The sequence below is a fragment of the Patagioenas fasciata genome, chromosome 6 (assembly GCF_037038585.1).
Source record: "Patagioenas fasciata isolate bPatFas1 chromosome 6, bPatFas1.hap1, whole genome shotgun sequence".
Classification (NCBI taxonomy): domain Eukaryota; kingdom Metazoa; phylum Chordata; class Aves; order Columbiformes; family Columbidae; genus Patagioenas; species Patagioenas fasciata.
Window position 1 is genome coordinate 45,152,681 of NC_092525.1, and position 14,469 is coordinate 45,167,149.

Here is a 14,469-nt window from a genome sequence, read left to right on the forward strand (position 1 = left end):
CTTCTTTCCTCTCTCCTTTTCTCAAACTCTCCTGCTTCCTGGCTTTCGTCTTTCAATTCCTCCATTTCAGTCCTGCAGCCCGGCACTACTTTTTTCTCTTGCCTCCCTTTGGACTGCTCCCTTGGCTTTCTCCCTCTCTTCCATATCCTTCTTCCCGACATGTCTCTTGGAGACTTTTGGCCACTTTGGACCCAAGTCTGGGCATGTTTTGGAAAATTTTCAGAGGCCTCGCTGGTGACAGGGGGGACAGCAGGCAGTGACAGGCCCGGGGCTGACAGGCTCCCCCTCCCCTAGCGGGCGCTCCACTGCCACACCCAGCTGACATAGAACCTTTGTCACAATGCCCGCTACCGTGGTGAGGATGCGGGCACTCTGCAGGTGACAGGGACCCAGCAGGACTTGCTGTCAGCTCAGCAATTGCTCAGTTCCCCAAAGAAGCTGAATTTTGCAAATTGCTGCTTTTGCTCTTGAAATGATGTCATCAGGTGGGAGTTTTGGTGTAATACACTGAAAACCAGAGCAGAAATGCTGAAATATTCCCATGATATGCATGGTCTCTGCACCAAACCACCATGTCTCAGCCTAAGTATGTCTGCCGCTTGTTCTTTTGTACTGCCAGCTGATTGTGGAAGTACAGAATAAAAACCATCTTTCTGGTAAGATCTTTGTGGTTTAGACTTAGTGTAAGTGTCTCAAGTAGCCGGGGCTTTTGTTTGGGCCTAATCCATAACGTCTGATGGCTTTCCTCCTCATCTCAAGATGAATGTGGTAGAAAATATAAATCAAGGAAACCTCCTTTGGCCTAGCCTTGCCTTGCCTTGCCTTGCCTTATTTCCTTCTCATCCTGTTCTCTGTCCCAGCCTCTCTCACTAAGCCCTCGTCTGGCTGCATGTCTCTTCTTTCCTCTCTCCTTTTCTCAAACTCTCCTGCTTCCTGGCTTTCGTCTTTCAATTCCTCCATTTCAGTCCTGCAGCCCGGCAGTACTTTTTTCTCTTGCCTCCCTTGGGCCTGCTCCCTTGGCTTTCTCCCTCTCTTCCATATCCTTCTTCTCGACTTGTCTCTTGGAGACATTTGGCCACTTTGGACCCAAGTCTGGGCATGTTTTGGAAACTTTTCAGAGGCCTCGCTGGTGACAGGGGGGACAGCAGGCAGTGACAGGCCCGGGGCTGACAGGCTCACCCTCGCCCAGCGGGCGCTCGGCTGCCACACCCAGCTGACATAGAACCTTTGTCACAATGCCCGCTACCGTGGTGAGGATGCGGGCACTCTGCAGGTGACAGGGACCCAGCAGGACTTGCTGTCAGCTCAGCAATTGCTCAGTTCCCCAAAGAAGCTGAATTCTGCAAATTGCTGCTTTTGCTCTTGAAATGATGTCATCAGGTGGGTGTTTTGGTGTAATACACTGAAAACCAGAGCAGAAATGCTGAAATATTCCCATGATATGCATGGTCTCTGCACCAAACCACCATGACTCAGCCTAAGTATGTCTGCCGCTTGTTCTTTTGTACTGCCAGCTGATTGTGAAAGTACAGTATAAAAACGATCTTTATGGTAAGATCTTTGTGGTTTAGACTTAGACTAAGTGTCTCAAGTAGCCGGGGCTTTTGTTTGGGCCTAATCCATATGGTCTGATGGCTTTCCTCTCATCTCAAGATGAATGTGGTAGAAAATATAAATCAAAGAAACGTCCTTTGGCCTAGCCTTGCCTTGCCTTATTTCCTTCTCATCCTGTTCTCTGTCCCAGCCTCTCTCACTAAGCCCTCGTCTGGCTGCATGTCTCTTCTTTCCTCTCTCCTTTTCTCAAACTCTCCTGCTTCCTGGCTTTCGTCTTTCAATTCCTCCATTTCAGTCCTGCAGCCCGGCACTACTTTTTTCTCTTGCCTCCCTTTGGCCTGCTCCCTTGGCTTTCTCCCTCTCTTCCATATCCTTCTTCCCGACTTGTCTCTCGGAGACATTTGGCCACTTTGGACCCAAGTCTGGGCATGTTTTGGAAACTTTTCAGAGGCCTCGCTGGTGACAGGGGGGACAGCAGGCAGTGACAGGCCCGGGGCTGACAGGCTCCCCCTCGCCTAGCGGGCGCTCGGCTGCCACACCCAGCTGACGTAGAACCTTTGTCACAATGCCCGCTACCGTGGTGAGGATGCGGGCACTCTGCAGGTGACAGGGACCCAGCAGGACTTACTGTCAGCTCAGCAATTGCTCAGTTCCCCAAAGAAGCTGAATTCTGCAAATTGCTGCTTTTGCTCTTGAAATGATGTCATCAGGTGGGTGTTTTGGTGTAATACACTGAAAACCAGAGCAGAAATGCTGAAATATTCCCATGATATGCATGGTCTCTGCACCAAACCACCATGTCTCAGCCTAAGTATGTCTGCCGCTTGTTCTTTTGTACTGACAGAATATTGTGGAAGTACAGTATAAAAACCATCTTTATGGAGATATCTTTGTGGTTTAGGCTTAGTCTAAGTGTCTCAAGTAGCCGGGGCTTTTGTTTGGGCCTAATCCATAAGGTCTGATGGCTTTCCTCCTCATCTCAAGATGAATGTGGTAGAAAATATAAATCAAGGAAACCTCGTTTGGCCTAGCCTTGCCTTGCCTTGCCTTGCCTTATTTCCTTCTCATCCTGTTCTCTGTCCCAGCCTCTCTCACTAAGCCCTCGTCTGGCTGCATGTCTCTTCTTTCCTCTCTCCTTTTCTCAAACTCTCCTGCTTCCTGGCTTTCGTCTTTCAATTCCTCCATTTCAGTCCTGCAGCCCGGCACTACTTTTTTCTCTTGCCTCCCTTGGGCCTGCTCCCTTGGCTTTCTCCCTCTCTTCCATATCCTTCTTCTCGACTTGTCTCTTGGAGACATTTGGCCACTTTGGAGCCAAGTCTGGGGATGTTTTGGAAACTTTTCAGAGGCCTCGCTGGTGACACGGGGGACAGCAGGCAGTGACAGGCCCGGGGCTGACAGGCTCCCCCTCCCCTAGCGGGCGCTCGGCTGCCACACCCAGCTGACGTAGAACCTTTGTCACAATGCCCGCTACCGTGGTGAGGATGCGGGCACTCTGCAGGTGACAGGGACCCAGCAGGACTTGCTGTCAGCTCAGCAATTGCTCAGTTCCCCAAAGAAGCTGAATTCTGCAAATTGCTGCTTTTGCTCTTGAAATGATGTCATCAGGTGGGTGTTTTGGTGTAATACACTGAAAACCAGAGCAGAAATGCTGAAATATTCCCATGATATGCATGGTCTCTGCACCAAACCACCATGACTCAGCCTAAGTATGTCTGCCGCTTGTTCTTTTGTACTGCCAGCTGATTGTGAAAGTACAGTATAAAAACGATCTTTATGGTAAGATCTTTGTGGTTTAGACTTAGACTAAGTGTCTCAAGTAGCCGGGGCTTTTGTTTGGGCCTAATCCATAACGTCTGATGGCTTTCCTCTCATCGCAAGATGAATGTGGTAGAAAATATAAATCAAAGAAACATCCTTTGGCCTAGCCTTGCCTTGCCTTGCCTTTTTTCCTTCTCATCCTGTTCTCTGTCCCAGCCTCTCTCACTAAGCCCTCGTCTGGCTGCATGTCTCTTCTTTCCTCTCTCCTTTTCTCAAACTCTCCTGCTTCCTGGCTTTCGTCTTTCAATTCCTCCATTTCAGTCCTGCAGCCCGGCACTACTTTTTTCTCTTGCCTCCCTTTGGACTGCTCCCTTGGCTTTCTCCCTCTCTTCCATATCCTTCTTCCCGACATGTCTCTTGGAGACTTTTGGCCACTTTGGACCCAAGTCTGGGCATGTTTTGGAAAATTTTCAGAGGCCTCGCTGGTGACAGGGGGGACAGCAGGCAGTGACAGGCCCGGGGCTGACAGGCTCCCCCTCCCCTAGCGGGCGCTCCACTGCCACACCCAGCTGACATAGAACCTTTGTCACAATGCCCGCTACCGTGGTGAGGATGCGGGCACTCTGCAGGTGACAGGGACCCAGCAGGACTTGCTGTCAGCTCAGCAATTGCTCAGTTCCCCAAAGAAGCTGAATTTTGCAAATTGCTGCTTTTGCTCTTGAAATGATGTCATCAGGTGGGAGTTTTGGTGTAATACACTGAAAACCAGAGCAGAAATGCTGAAATATTCCCATGATATGCATGGTCTCTGCACCAAACCACCATGTCTCAGCCTAAGTATGTCTGCCGCTTGTTCTTTTGTACTGCCAGCTGATTGTGGAAGTACAGAATAAAAACCATCTTTCTGGTAAGATCTTTGTGGTTTAGACTTAGTGTAAGTGTCTCAAGTAGCCGGGGCTTTTGTTTGGGCCTAATCCATAACGTCTGATGGCTTTCCTCCTCATCTCAAGATGAATGTGGTAGAAAATATAAATCAAGGAAACCTCCTTTGGCCTAGCCTTGCCTTGCCTTGCCTTGCCTTATTTCCTTCTCATCCTGTTCTCTGTCCCAGCCTCTCTCACTAAGCCCTCGTCTGGCTGCATGTCTCTTCTTTCCTCTCTCCTTTTCTCAAACTCTCCTGCTTCCTGGCTTTCGTCTTTCAATTCCTCCATTTCAGTCCTGCAGCCCGGCAGTACTTTTTTCTCTTGCCTCCCTTGGGCCTGCTCCCTTGGCTTTCTCCCTCTCTTCCATATCCTTCTTCTCGACTTGTCTCTTGGAGACATTTGGCCACTTTGGACCCAAGTCTGGGCATGTTTTGGAAACTTTTCAGAGGCCTCGCTGGTGACAGGGGGGACAGCAGGCAGTGACAGGCCCGGGGCTGACAGGCTCACCCTCGCCCAGCGGGCGCTCGGCTGCCACACCCAGCTGACATAGAACCTTTGTCACAATGCCCGCTACCGTGGTGAGGATGCGGGCACTCTGCAGGTGACAGGGACCCAGCAGGACTTGCTGTCAGCTCAGCAATTGCTCAGTTCCCCAAAGAAGCTGAATTCTGCAAATTGCTGCTTTTGCTCTTGAAATGATGTCATCAGGTGGGTGTTTTGGTGTAATACACTGAAAACCAGAGCAGAAATGCTGAAATATTCCCATGATATGCATGGTCTCTGCACCAAACCACCATGACTCAGCCTAAGTATGTCTGCCGCTTGTTCTTTTGTACTGCCAGCTGATTGTGAAAGTACAGTATAAAAACGATCTTTATGGTAAGATCTTTGTGGTTTAGACTTAGACTAAGTGTCTCAAGTAGCCGGGGCTTTTGTTTGGGCCTAATCCATATGGTCTGATGGCTTTCCTCTCATCTCAAGATGAATGTGGTAGAAAATATAAATCAAAGAAACGTCCTTTGGCCTAGCCTTGCCTTGCCTTATTTCCTTCTCATCCTGTTCTCTGTCCCAGCCTCTCTCACTAAGCCCTCGTCTGGCTGCATGTCTCTTCTTTCCTCTCTCCTTTTCTCAAACTCTCCTGCTTCCTGGCTTTCGTCTTTCAATTCCTCCATTTCAGTCCTGCAGCCCGGCACTACTTTTTTCTCTTGCCTCCCTTTGGCCTGCTCCCTTGGCTTTCTCCCTCTCTTCCATATCCTTCTTCCCGACTTGTCTCTCGGAGACATTTGGCCACTTTGGACCCAAGTCTGGGCATGTTTTGGAAACTTTTCAGAGGCCTCGCTGGTGACAGGGGGGACAGCAGGCAGTGACAGGCCCGGGGCTGACAGGCTCCCCCTCGCCTAGCGGGCGCTCGGCTGCCACACCCAGCTGACGTAGAACCTTTGTCACAATGCCCGCTACCGTGGTGAGGATGCGGGCACTCTGCAGGTGACAGGGACCCAGCAGGACTTACTGTCAGCTCAGCAATTGCTCAGTTCCCCAAAGAAGCTGAATTCTGCAAATTGCTGCTTTTGCTCTTGAAATGATGTCATCAGGTGGGTGTTTTGGTGTAATACACTGAAAACCAGAGCAGAAATGCTGAAATATTCCCATGATATGCATGGTCTCTGCACCAAACCACCATGTCTCAGCCTAAGTATGTCTGCCGCTTGTTCTTTTGTACTGACAGAATATTGTGGAAGTACAGTATAAAAACCATCTTTATGGAGATATCTTTGTGGTTTAGGCTTAGTCTAAGTGTCTCAAGTAGCCGGGGCTTTTGTTTGGGCCTAATCCATAAGGTCTGATGGCTTTCCTCCTCATCTCAAGATGAATGTGGTAGAAAATATAAATCAAGGAAACCTCCTTTGGCCTAGCCTTGCCTTGCCTTGCCTTGCCTTATTTTCTTCTCATCCTGTTCTCTGTCCCAGCCTCTCTCACTAAGCCCTCGTCTGGCTGCATGTCTCTTCTTTCCTCTCTCCTTTTCTCAAACTCTCCTGCTTCCTGGCTTTCGTCTTTCAATTCCTCCATTTCAGTCCTGCAGCCCGGCACTACTTTTTTCTCTTGCCTCCCTTGGGCCTGCTCCCTTGGCTTTCTCCCTCTCTTCCATATCCTTCTTCTCGACTTGTCTCTTGGAGACATTTGGCCACTTTGGAGCCAAGTCTGGGGATGTTTTGGAAACTTTTCAGAGGCCTCGCTGGTGACACGGGGGACAGCAGGCAGTGACAGGCCCGGGGCTGACAGGCTCCCCCTCCCCTAGCGGGCGCTCGGCTGCCACACCCAGCTGACGTAGAACCTTTGTCACAATGCCCGCTACCGTGGTGAGGATGCGGGCACTCTGCAGGTGACAGGGACCCAGCAGGACTTGCTGTCAGCTCAGCAATTGCTCAGTTCCCCAAAGAAGCTGAATTCTGCAAATTGCTGCTTTTGCTCTTGAAATGATGTCATCAGGTGGGTGTTTTGGTGTAATACACTGAAAACCAGAGCAGAAATGCTGAAATATTCCCATGATATGCATGGTCTCTGCACCAAACCACCATGACTCAGCCTAAGTATGTCTGCCGCTTGTTCTTTTGTACTGCCAGCTGATTGTGAAAGTACAGTATAAAAACGATCTTTATGGTAAGATCTTTGTGGTTTAGACTTAGACTAAGTGTCTCAAGTAGCCGGGGCTTTTGTTTGGGCCTAATCCATAACGTCTGATGGCTTTCCTCTCATCGCAAGATGAATGTGGTAGAAAATATAAATCAAAGAAACATCCTTTGGCCTAGCCTTGCCTTGCCTTGCCTTTTTTCCTTCTCATCCTGTTCTCTGTCCCAGCCTCTCTCACTAAGCCCTCGTCTGGCTGCATGTCTCTTCTTTCCTCTCTCCTTTTCTCAAACTCTCCTGCTTCCTGGCTTTCGTCTTTCAATTCCTCCATTTCAGTCCTGCAGCCCGGCACTACTTTTTTCTCTTGCCTCCCTTTGGACTGCTCCCTTGGCTTTCTCCCTCTCTTCCATATCCTTCTTCCCGACATGTCTCTTGGAGACTTTTGGCCACTTTGGACCCAAGTCTGGGCATGTTTTGGAAAATTTTCAGAGGCCTCGCTGGTGACAGGGGGGACAGCAGGCAGTGACAGGCCCGGGGCTGACAGGCTCCCCCTCCCCTAGCGGGCGCTCCACTGCCACACCCAGCTGACATAGAACCTTTGTCACAATGCCCGCTACCGTGGTGAGGATGCGGGCACTCTGCAGGTGACAGGGACCCAGCAGGACTTGCTGTCAGCTCAGCAATTGCTCAGTTCCCCAAAGAAGCTGAATTTTGCAAATTGCTGCTTTTGCTCTTGAAATGATGTCATCAGGTGGGAGTTTTGGTGTAATACACTGAAAACCAGAGCAGAAATGCTGAAATATTCCCATGATATGCATGGTCTCTGCACCAAACCACCATGTCTCAGCCTAAGTATGTCTGCCGCTTGTTCTTTTGTACTGCCAGCTGATTGTGGAAGTACAGAATAAAAACCATCTTTCTGGTAAGATCTTTGTGGTTTAGACTTAGTGTAAGTGTCTCAAGTAGCCGGGGCTTTTGTTTGGGCCTAATCCATAACGTCTGATGGCTTTCCTCCTCATCTCAAGATGAATGTGGTAGAAAATATAAATCAAGGAAACCTCCTTTGGCCTAGCCTTGCCTTGCCTTGCCTTGCCTTATTTCCTTCTCATCCTGTTCTCTGTCCCAGCCTCTCTCACTAAGCCCTCGTCTGGCTGCATGTCTCTTCTTTCCTCTCTCCTTTTCTCAAACTCTCCTGCTTCCTGGCTTTCGTCTTTCAATTCCTCCATTTCAGTCCTGCAGCCCGGCAGTACTTTTTTCTCTTGCCTCCCTTGGGCCTGCTCCCTTGGCTTTCTCCCTCTCTTCCATATCCTTCTTCTCGACTTGTCTCTTGGAGACATTTGGCCACTTTGGACCCAAGTCTGGGCATGTTTTGGAAACTTTTCAGAGGCCTCGCTGGTGACAGGGGGGACAGCAGGCAGTGACAGGCCCGGGGCTGACAGGCTCACCCTCGCCCAGCGGGCGCTCGGCTGCCACACCCAGCTGACATAGAACCTTTGTCACAATGCCCGCTACCGTGGTGAGGATGCGGGCACTCTGCAGGTGACAGGGACCCAGCAGGACTTGCTGTCAGCTCAGCAATTGCTCAGTTCCCCAAAGAAGCTGAATTCTGCAAATTGCTGCTTTTGCTCTTGAAATGATGTCATCAGGTGGGTGTTTTGGTGTAATACACTGAAAACCAGAGCAGAAATGCTGAAATATTCCCATGATATGCATGGTCTCTGCACCAAACCACCATGACTCAGCCTAAGTATGTCTGCCGCTTGTTCTTTTGTACTGCCAGCTGATTGTGAAAGTACAGTATAAAAACGATCTTTATGGTAAGATCTTTGTGGTTTAGACTTAGACTAAGTGTCTCAAGTAGCCGGGGCTTTTGTTTGGGCCTAATCCATATGGTCTGATGGCTTTCCTCTCATCTCAAGATGAATGTGGTAGAAAATATAAATCAAAGAAACGTCCTTTGGCCTAGCCTTGCCTTGCCTTATTTCCTTCTCATCCTGTTCTCTGTCCCAGCCTCTCTCACTAAGCCCTCGTCTGGCTGCATGTCTCTTCTTTCCTCTCTCCTTTTCTCAAACTCTCCTGCTTCCTGGCTTTCGTCTTTCAATTCCTCCATTTCAGTCCTGCAGCCCGGCACTACTTTTTTCTCTTGCCTCCCTTTGGCCTGCTCCCTTGGCTTTCTCCCTCTCTTCCATATCCTTCTTCCCGACTTGTCTCTCGGAGACATTTGGCCACTTTGGACCCAAGTCTGGGCATGTTTTGGAAACTTTTCAGAGGCCTCGCTGGTGACAGGGGGGACAGCAGGCAGTGACAGGCCCGGGGCTGACAGGCTCCCCCTCGCCTAGCGGGCGCTCGGCTGCCACACCCAGCTGACGTAGAACCTTTGTCACAATGCCCGCTACCGTGGTGAGGATGCGGGCACTCTGCAGGTGACAGGGACCCAGCAGGACTTACTGTCAGCTCAGCAATTGCTCAGTTCCCCAAAGAAGCTGAATTCTGCAAATTGCTGCTTTTGCTCTTGAAATGATGTCATCAGGTGGGTGTTTTGGTGTAATACACTGAAAACCAGAGCAGAAATGCTGAAATATTCCCATGATATGCATGGTCTCTGCACCAAACCACCATGTCTCAGCCTAAGTATGTCTGCCGCTTGTTCTTTTGTACTGACAGAATATTGTGGAAGTACAGTATAAAAACCATCTTTATGGAGATATCTTTGTGGTTTAGGCTTAGTCTAAGTGTCTCAAGTAGCCGGGGCTTTTGTTTGGGCCTAATCCATAAGGTCTGATGGCTTTCCTCCTCATCTCAAGATGAATGTGGTAGAAAATATAAATCAAGGAAACCTCCTTTGGCCTAGCCTTGCCTTGCCTTGCCTTGCCTTATTTCCTTCTCATCCTGTTCTCTGTCCCAGCCTCTCTCACTAAGCCCTCGTCTGGCTGCATGTCTCTTCTTTCCTCTCTCCTTTTCTCAAACTCTCCTGCTTCCTGGCTTTCGTCTTTCAATTCCTCCATTTCAGTCCTGCAGCCCGGCACTACTTTTTTCTCTTGCCTCCCTTGGGCCTGCTCCCTTGGCTTTCTCCCTCTCTTCCATATCCTTCTTCTCGACTTGTCTCTTGGAGACATTTGGCCACTTTGGAGCCAAGTCTGGGGATGTTTTGGAAACTTTTCAGAGGCCTCGCTGGTGACACGGGGGACAGCAGGCAGTGACAGGCCCGGGGCTGACAGGCTCCCCCTCCCCTAGCGGGCGCTCGGCTGCCACACCCAGCTGACGTAGAACCTTTGTCACAATGCCCGCTACCGTGGTGAGGATGCGGGCACTCTGCAGGTGACAGGGACCCAGCAGGACTTGCTGTCAGCTCAGCAATTGCTCAGTTCCCCAAAGAAGCTGAATTCTGCAAATTGCTGCTTTTGCTCTTGAAATGATGTCATCAGGTGGGTGTTTTGGTGTAATACACTGAAAACCAGAGCAGAAATGCTGAAATATTCCCATGATATGCATGGTCTCTGCACCAAACCACCATGACTCAGCCTAAGTATGTCTGCCGCTTGTTCTTTTGTACTGCCAGCTGATTGTGAAAGTACAGTATAAAAACGATCTTTATGGTAAGATCTTTGTGGTTTAGACTTAGACTAAGTGTCTCAAGTAGCCGGGGCTTTTGTTTGGGCCTAATCCATATGGTCTGATGGCTTTCCTCTCATCTCAAGATGAATGTGGTAGAAAATATAAATCAAAGAAACGTCCTTTGGCCTAGCCTTGCCTTGCCTTATTTCCTTCTCATCCTGTTCTCTGTCCCAGCCTCTCTCACTAAGCCCTCGTCTGGCTGCATGTCTCTTCTTTCCTCTCTCCTTTTCTCAAACTCTCCTGCTTCCTGGCTTTCGTCTTTCAATTCCTCCATTTCATTCCTGCAGCCCGGCACTACTTTTTCCTCTTGCCTCCCTTTGGCCTGCTCCCTTGGCTTTCTCCCTCTCTTCCATATCCTTCTTCCCGACTTGTCTCTTGGAGACATTTGGCCACTTTGGACCCAAGTCTGGGCATGTTTTGGAAACTTTTCAGAGGCCTCGCTGGTGACAGGGGGGACAGCAGGCAGTGACAGGCCCGGGGCTGACAGGCTCCCCCTCGCCTAGCGGGCGCTCGGCTGCCACACCCAGCTGACGTAGAACCTTTGTCACAATGCCCGCTACCGTGGTGAGGATGCGGGCACTCTGCAGGTGACAGGGACCCAGCAGGACTTAATGTCAGCTCAGCAATTGCTCAGTTCCCCAAAGAAGCTGAATTCTGCAAATTGCTGCTTTTGCTCTTGAAATGATGTCATCAGGTGGGTGTTTTGGTGTAATACACTGAAAACCAGAGCAGAAATGCTGAAATATTCCCATGATATGCATGGTCTCTGCACCAAACCACCATGTCTCTAGCCTAAGTATGTCTGCCGCTTGTTCTTTTGTACTGACAGAATATTGTGGAAGTACAGTATAAAAACCATCTTTATGGAGATATCTTTGTGGTTTAGGCTTAGTCTAAGTGTCTCAAGTAGCCGGGGCTTTTGTTTGGGCCTAATCCATAACGTCTGATGGCTTTCCTCTCATCGCAAGATGAATGTGGTAGAAAATATAAATCAAAGAAACGTCCTTTGGCCTAGCCTTGCCTTGCCTTGCCTTTTTTCCTTCTCATCCTGTTCTCTGTCCCAGCCTCTCTCACTAAGCCCTCGTCTGGCTGCATGTCTCTTCTTTCCTCTCTCCTTTTCTCAAACTCTCCTGCTTCCTGGCTTTCGTCTTTCAATTCCTCCATTTCAGTCCTGCAGCCCGGTACTACTTTTTCCTCTTGCCTTCCTTTGGCCTGCTCCCTTGGCTTTCTCCCTCTCTTCCATATCCTTCTTCCCGACATGTCTCTTGGAGACTTTTGGCCACTTTGGACCCAAGTCTGGGGATGTTTTGGAAACTTTTCAGAGGCCTCGCTGGTGACAGGGGGGACAGCAGGCAGTGACAGGCCCGGGGCTGACAGGCTCCCCCTCCCCTAGCGGGCGCTCGGCTACCACAACCAGCTGACATAGAACCTTTGTCACAATGCCCGCTACCGTGGTGAGGATGTGGGCACCTTGCAGGTGACAGGGACCCAGCAGGACTTGCTGTCAGCTCAGAAATTGCTCAGTTCCCCAAAGAAGTTGAATTTTGCAAATTGCTGCTTTTCTCTTGAAATGATGTCATCAGGTGGGTGTTTTGGTGTAATACGCTGAAAACCAGAGCAGAAATGCTGAAATATTCCCATGATATGCATGGTCTCTGCACCAAACCACCATGTCTCAGCCTAAGTATGTCTGCCGCTTGTACTTTTGTACTGACAGAATATTGTGGAAGTACAGTATAAAAACCATCTTTATGGAGAGATCTTTCTGGTTTAGGCTTAGTCTAAGTGTCTCAAGTAGCCGGGGCTTTTGTTTGGGCCTAATCCATATGGTCTGATGGCTTTCCTCTCATCTCAAGATGAATGTGGTAGAAAATATAAATCAAAGAAACGTCCTTTGGCCTAGCCTTGCCTTGCCTTGCCTTATTTCCTTCTCATCCTGTTCTCTGTCCCAGCCTCTCTCACTAAGCCCTCGTCTGGCTGCATGTCTCTTCTTTCCTCTCTCCTTTTCTCAAACTCTCCTGCTTCCTGGCTTTCGTCTTTCAATTCCTCCATTTCAGTCCTGCAGCCCGGCACTGCTTTTTTCTCTTGCCTCCCTTTGGCCTGCTCCCTTGGCTTTCTCCCTCTCTTCCATATCCTTCTTCCCGACTTGTCTCTTGGAGACTTTTGGCCACTTTGGACCCAAGTCTGGGCATGTTTTGGAAACTTTTCAGAGGCCTCGCTGGTGACAGGGGGGACAGCAGGCAGTGACAGGCCCGGGGCTGACAGGCTCCCCCTCCCCTAGAGGGCGCTCGGCTGCCACACCCAGCTGACGTAGAACCTTTGTCACAATGCCCGCTACCGTGGTGAGGATGCGGGCACTCTGCAGGTGACAGGGACCCAGCAGGACTTGCTGTCAGCTCAGCAATTGCTCAGTTCCCCAAAGAAGCTGAATTCTGCAAATTGCTGCTTTTGCTCTTGAAATGATGTCATCAGGTGGGTGTTTTGGTGTAATACACTGAAAACCAGAGCAGAAATGCTGAAATATTCCCATGATATGCAAGGTCTCTGCACCAAACCACCATGTCTCAGCCTAAGTACATCTGCCGCTTGTTCTTTTGTACTGCCAGGTGATTGTGAAAGTACAGTATAAAAACCATCTTTATGGAGAGATCTTTCTGGTTTAGGCTTAGTCTAAGTGTCTCAAGTAGCCGGGGCTTTTGTTTGGGCCTAATCCATATGGTCTGATGGCTTTCCTCTCATCTCAAGATGAATGTGGTAGAAAATATAAATCAAAGAAACGTCCTTTGGCCTAGCCTTGCCTTGCCTTATTTCCTTCTCACCTTGTTCTCTGTCCCAGCCTCTCTCACTAAGCCCTCGTCTGGCTGCATGTCTCTTCTTTCCTCTCTCCTTTTCTCAAACTCTCCTGCTTCCTGGCTTTCGTCTTTCAATTCCTCCATTTCAGTCCTGCAGCCCGGCACTACTTTTTTCTCTTGCCTCCCTTTGGCCTGCTCCCTTGGCTTTCTCCCTCTCTTCCATATCCTTCTTCCCGACTTGTCTCTTGGAGACTTTTGGCCACTTTGGACCCAAGTCTGGGCATGTTTTGGAAACTTTTCAGAGGCCTCGCTGGTGACAGGGGGGACAGCAGGCAGTGACAGGCCCGGGGCTGACAGGCTCCCCCTCCCCTAGAAGGCGCTCGGCTGCCACACCCAGCTGACGTAGAACCTTTGTCACAATGCCCGCTACCGTGGTGAGGATGCGGGCACTCTGCAGGTGACAGGGACCCAGCAGGACTTGCTGTCAGCTCAGCAATTGCTCAGTTCCCCAAAGAAGCTGAATTCTGCAAATTGCTGCTTTTGCTCTTGAAATGATGTCATCAGGTGGGTGTTTTGGTGTAATACACTGAAAACCAGAGCAGAAATGCTGAAATATTCCCATGATATGCATGGTTTCTGCACCAAACCACCATGTCTCAGCCTAAGTATGTCTGCCGCTTGTTCTTTTGTACTGACAGAATATTGTGGAAGTACAGTATAAAAACCATCTTTATGGAGATATCTTTGTGGTTTAGGCTTAGTCTAAGTGTCTCAAGTAGCCGGGGCTTTTGTTTGGGCCTAATCCATAACGTCTGATGGCTTTCCTCTCATCGCAAGATGAATGTGGTAGAAAATATAAATCAAAGAAACATCCTTTGGCCTAGCCTTGCCTTGCCTTGCCTTTTTTCCTTCTCATCCTGTTCTCTGTCCCAGCCTCTCTCACTAAGCCCTCGTCTGGCTGCATGTCTCTTCTTTCCTCTCTCCTTTTCTCAAACTCTCCTGCTTCCTGGCTTTCGTCTTTCAATTCCTCCATTTCAGTCCTGCAGCCCGGCACTACTTTTTTCTCTTGCCTCCCTTTGGCCTGCTCCCTTGGCTTTCTCCCTCTCTTCCATATCCTTCTTCCCGACATGTCTCTTGGAGACTTTTGGCCACTTTGGACCCAAGTCTGGGCATGTTTTGGAAAATTTTCAGAGGCCTCGCTG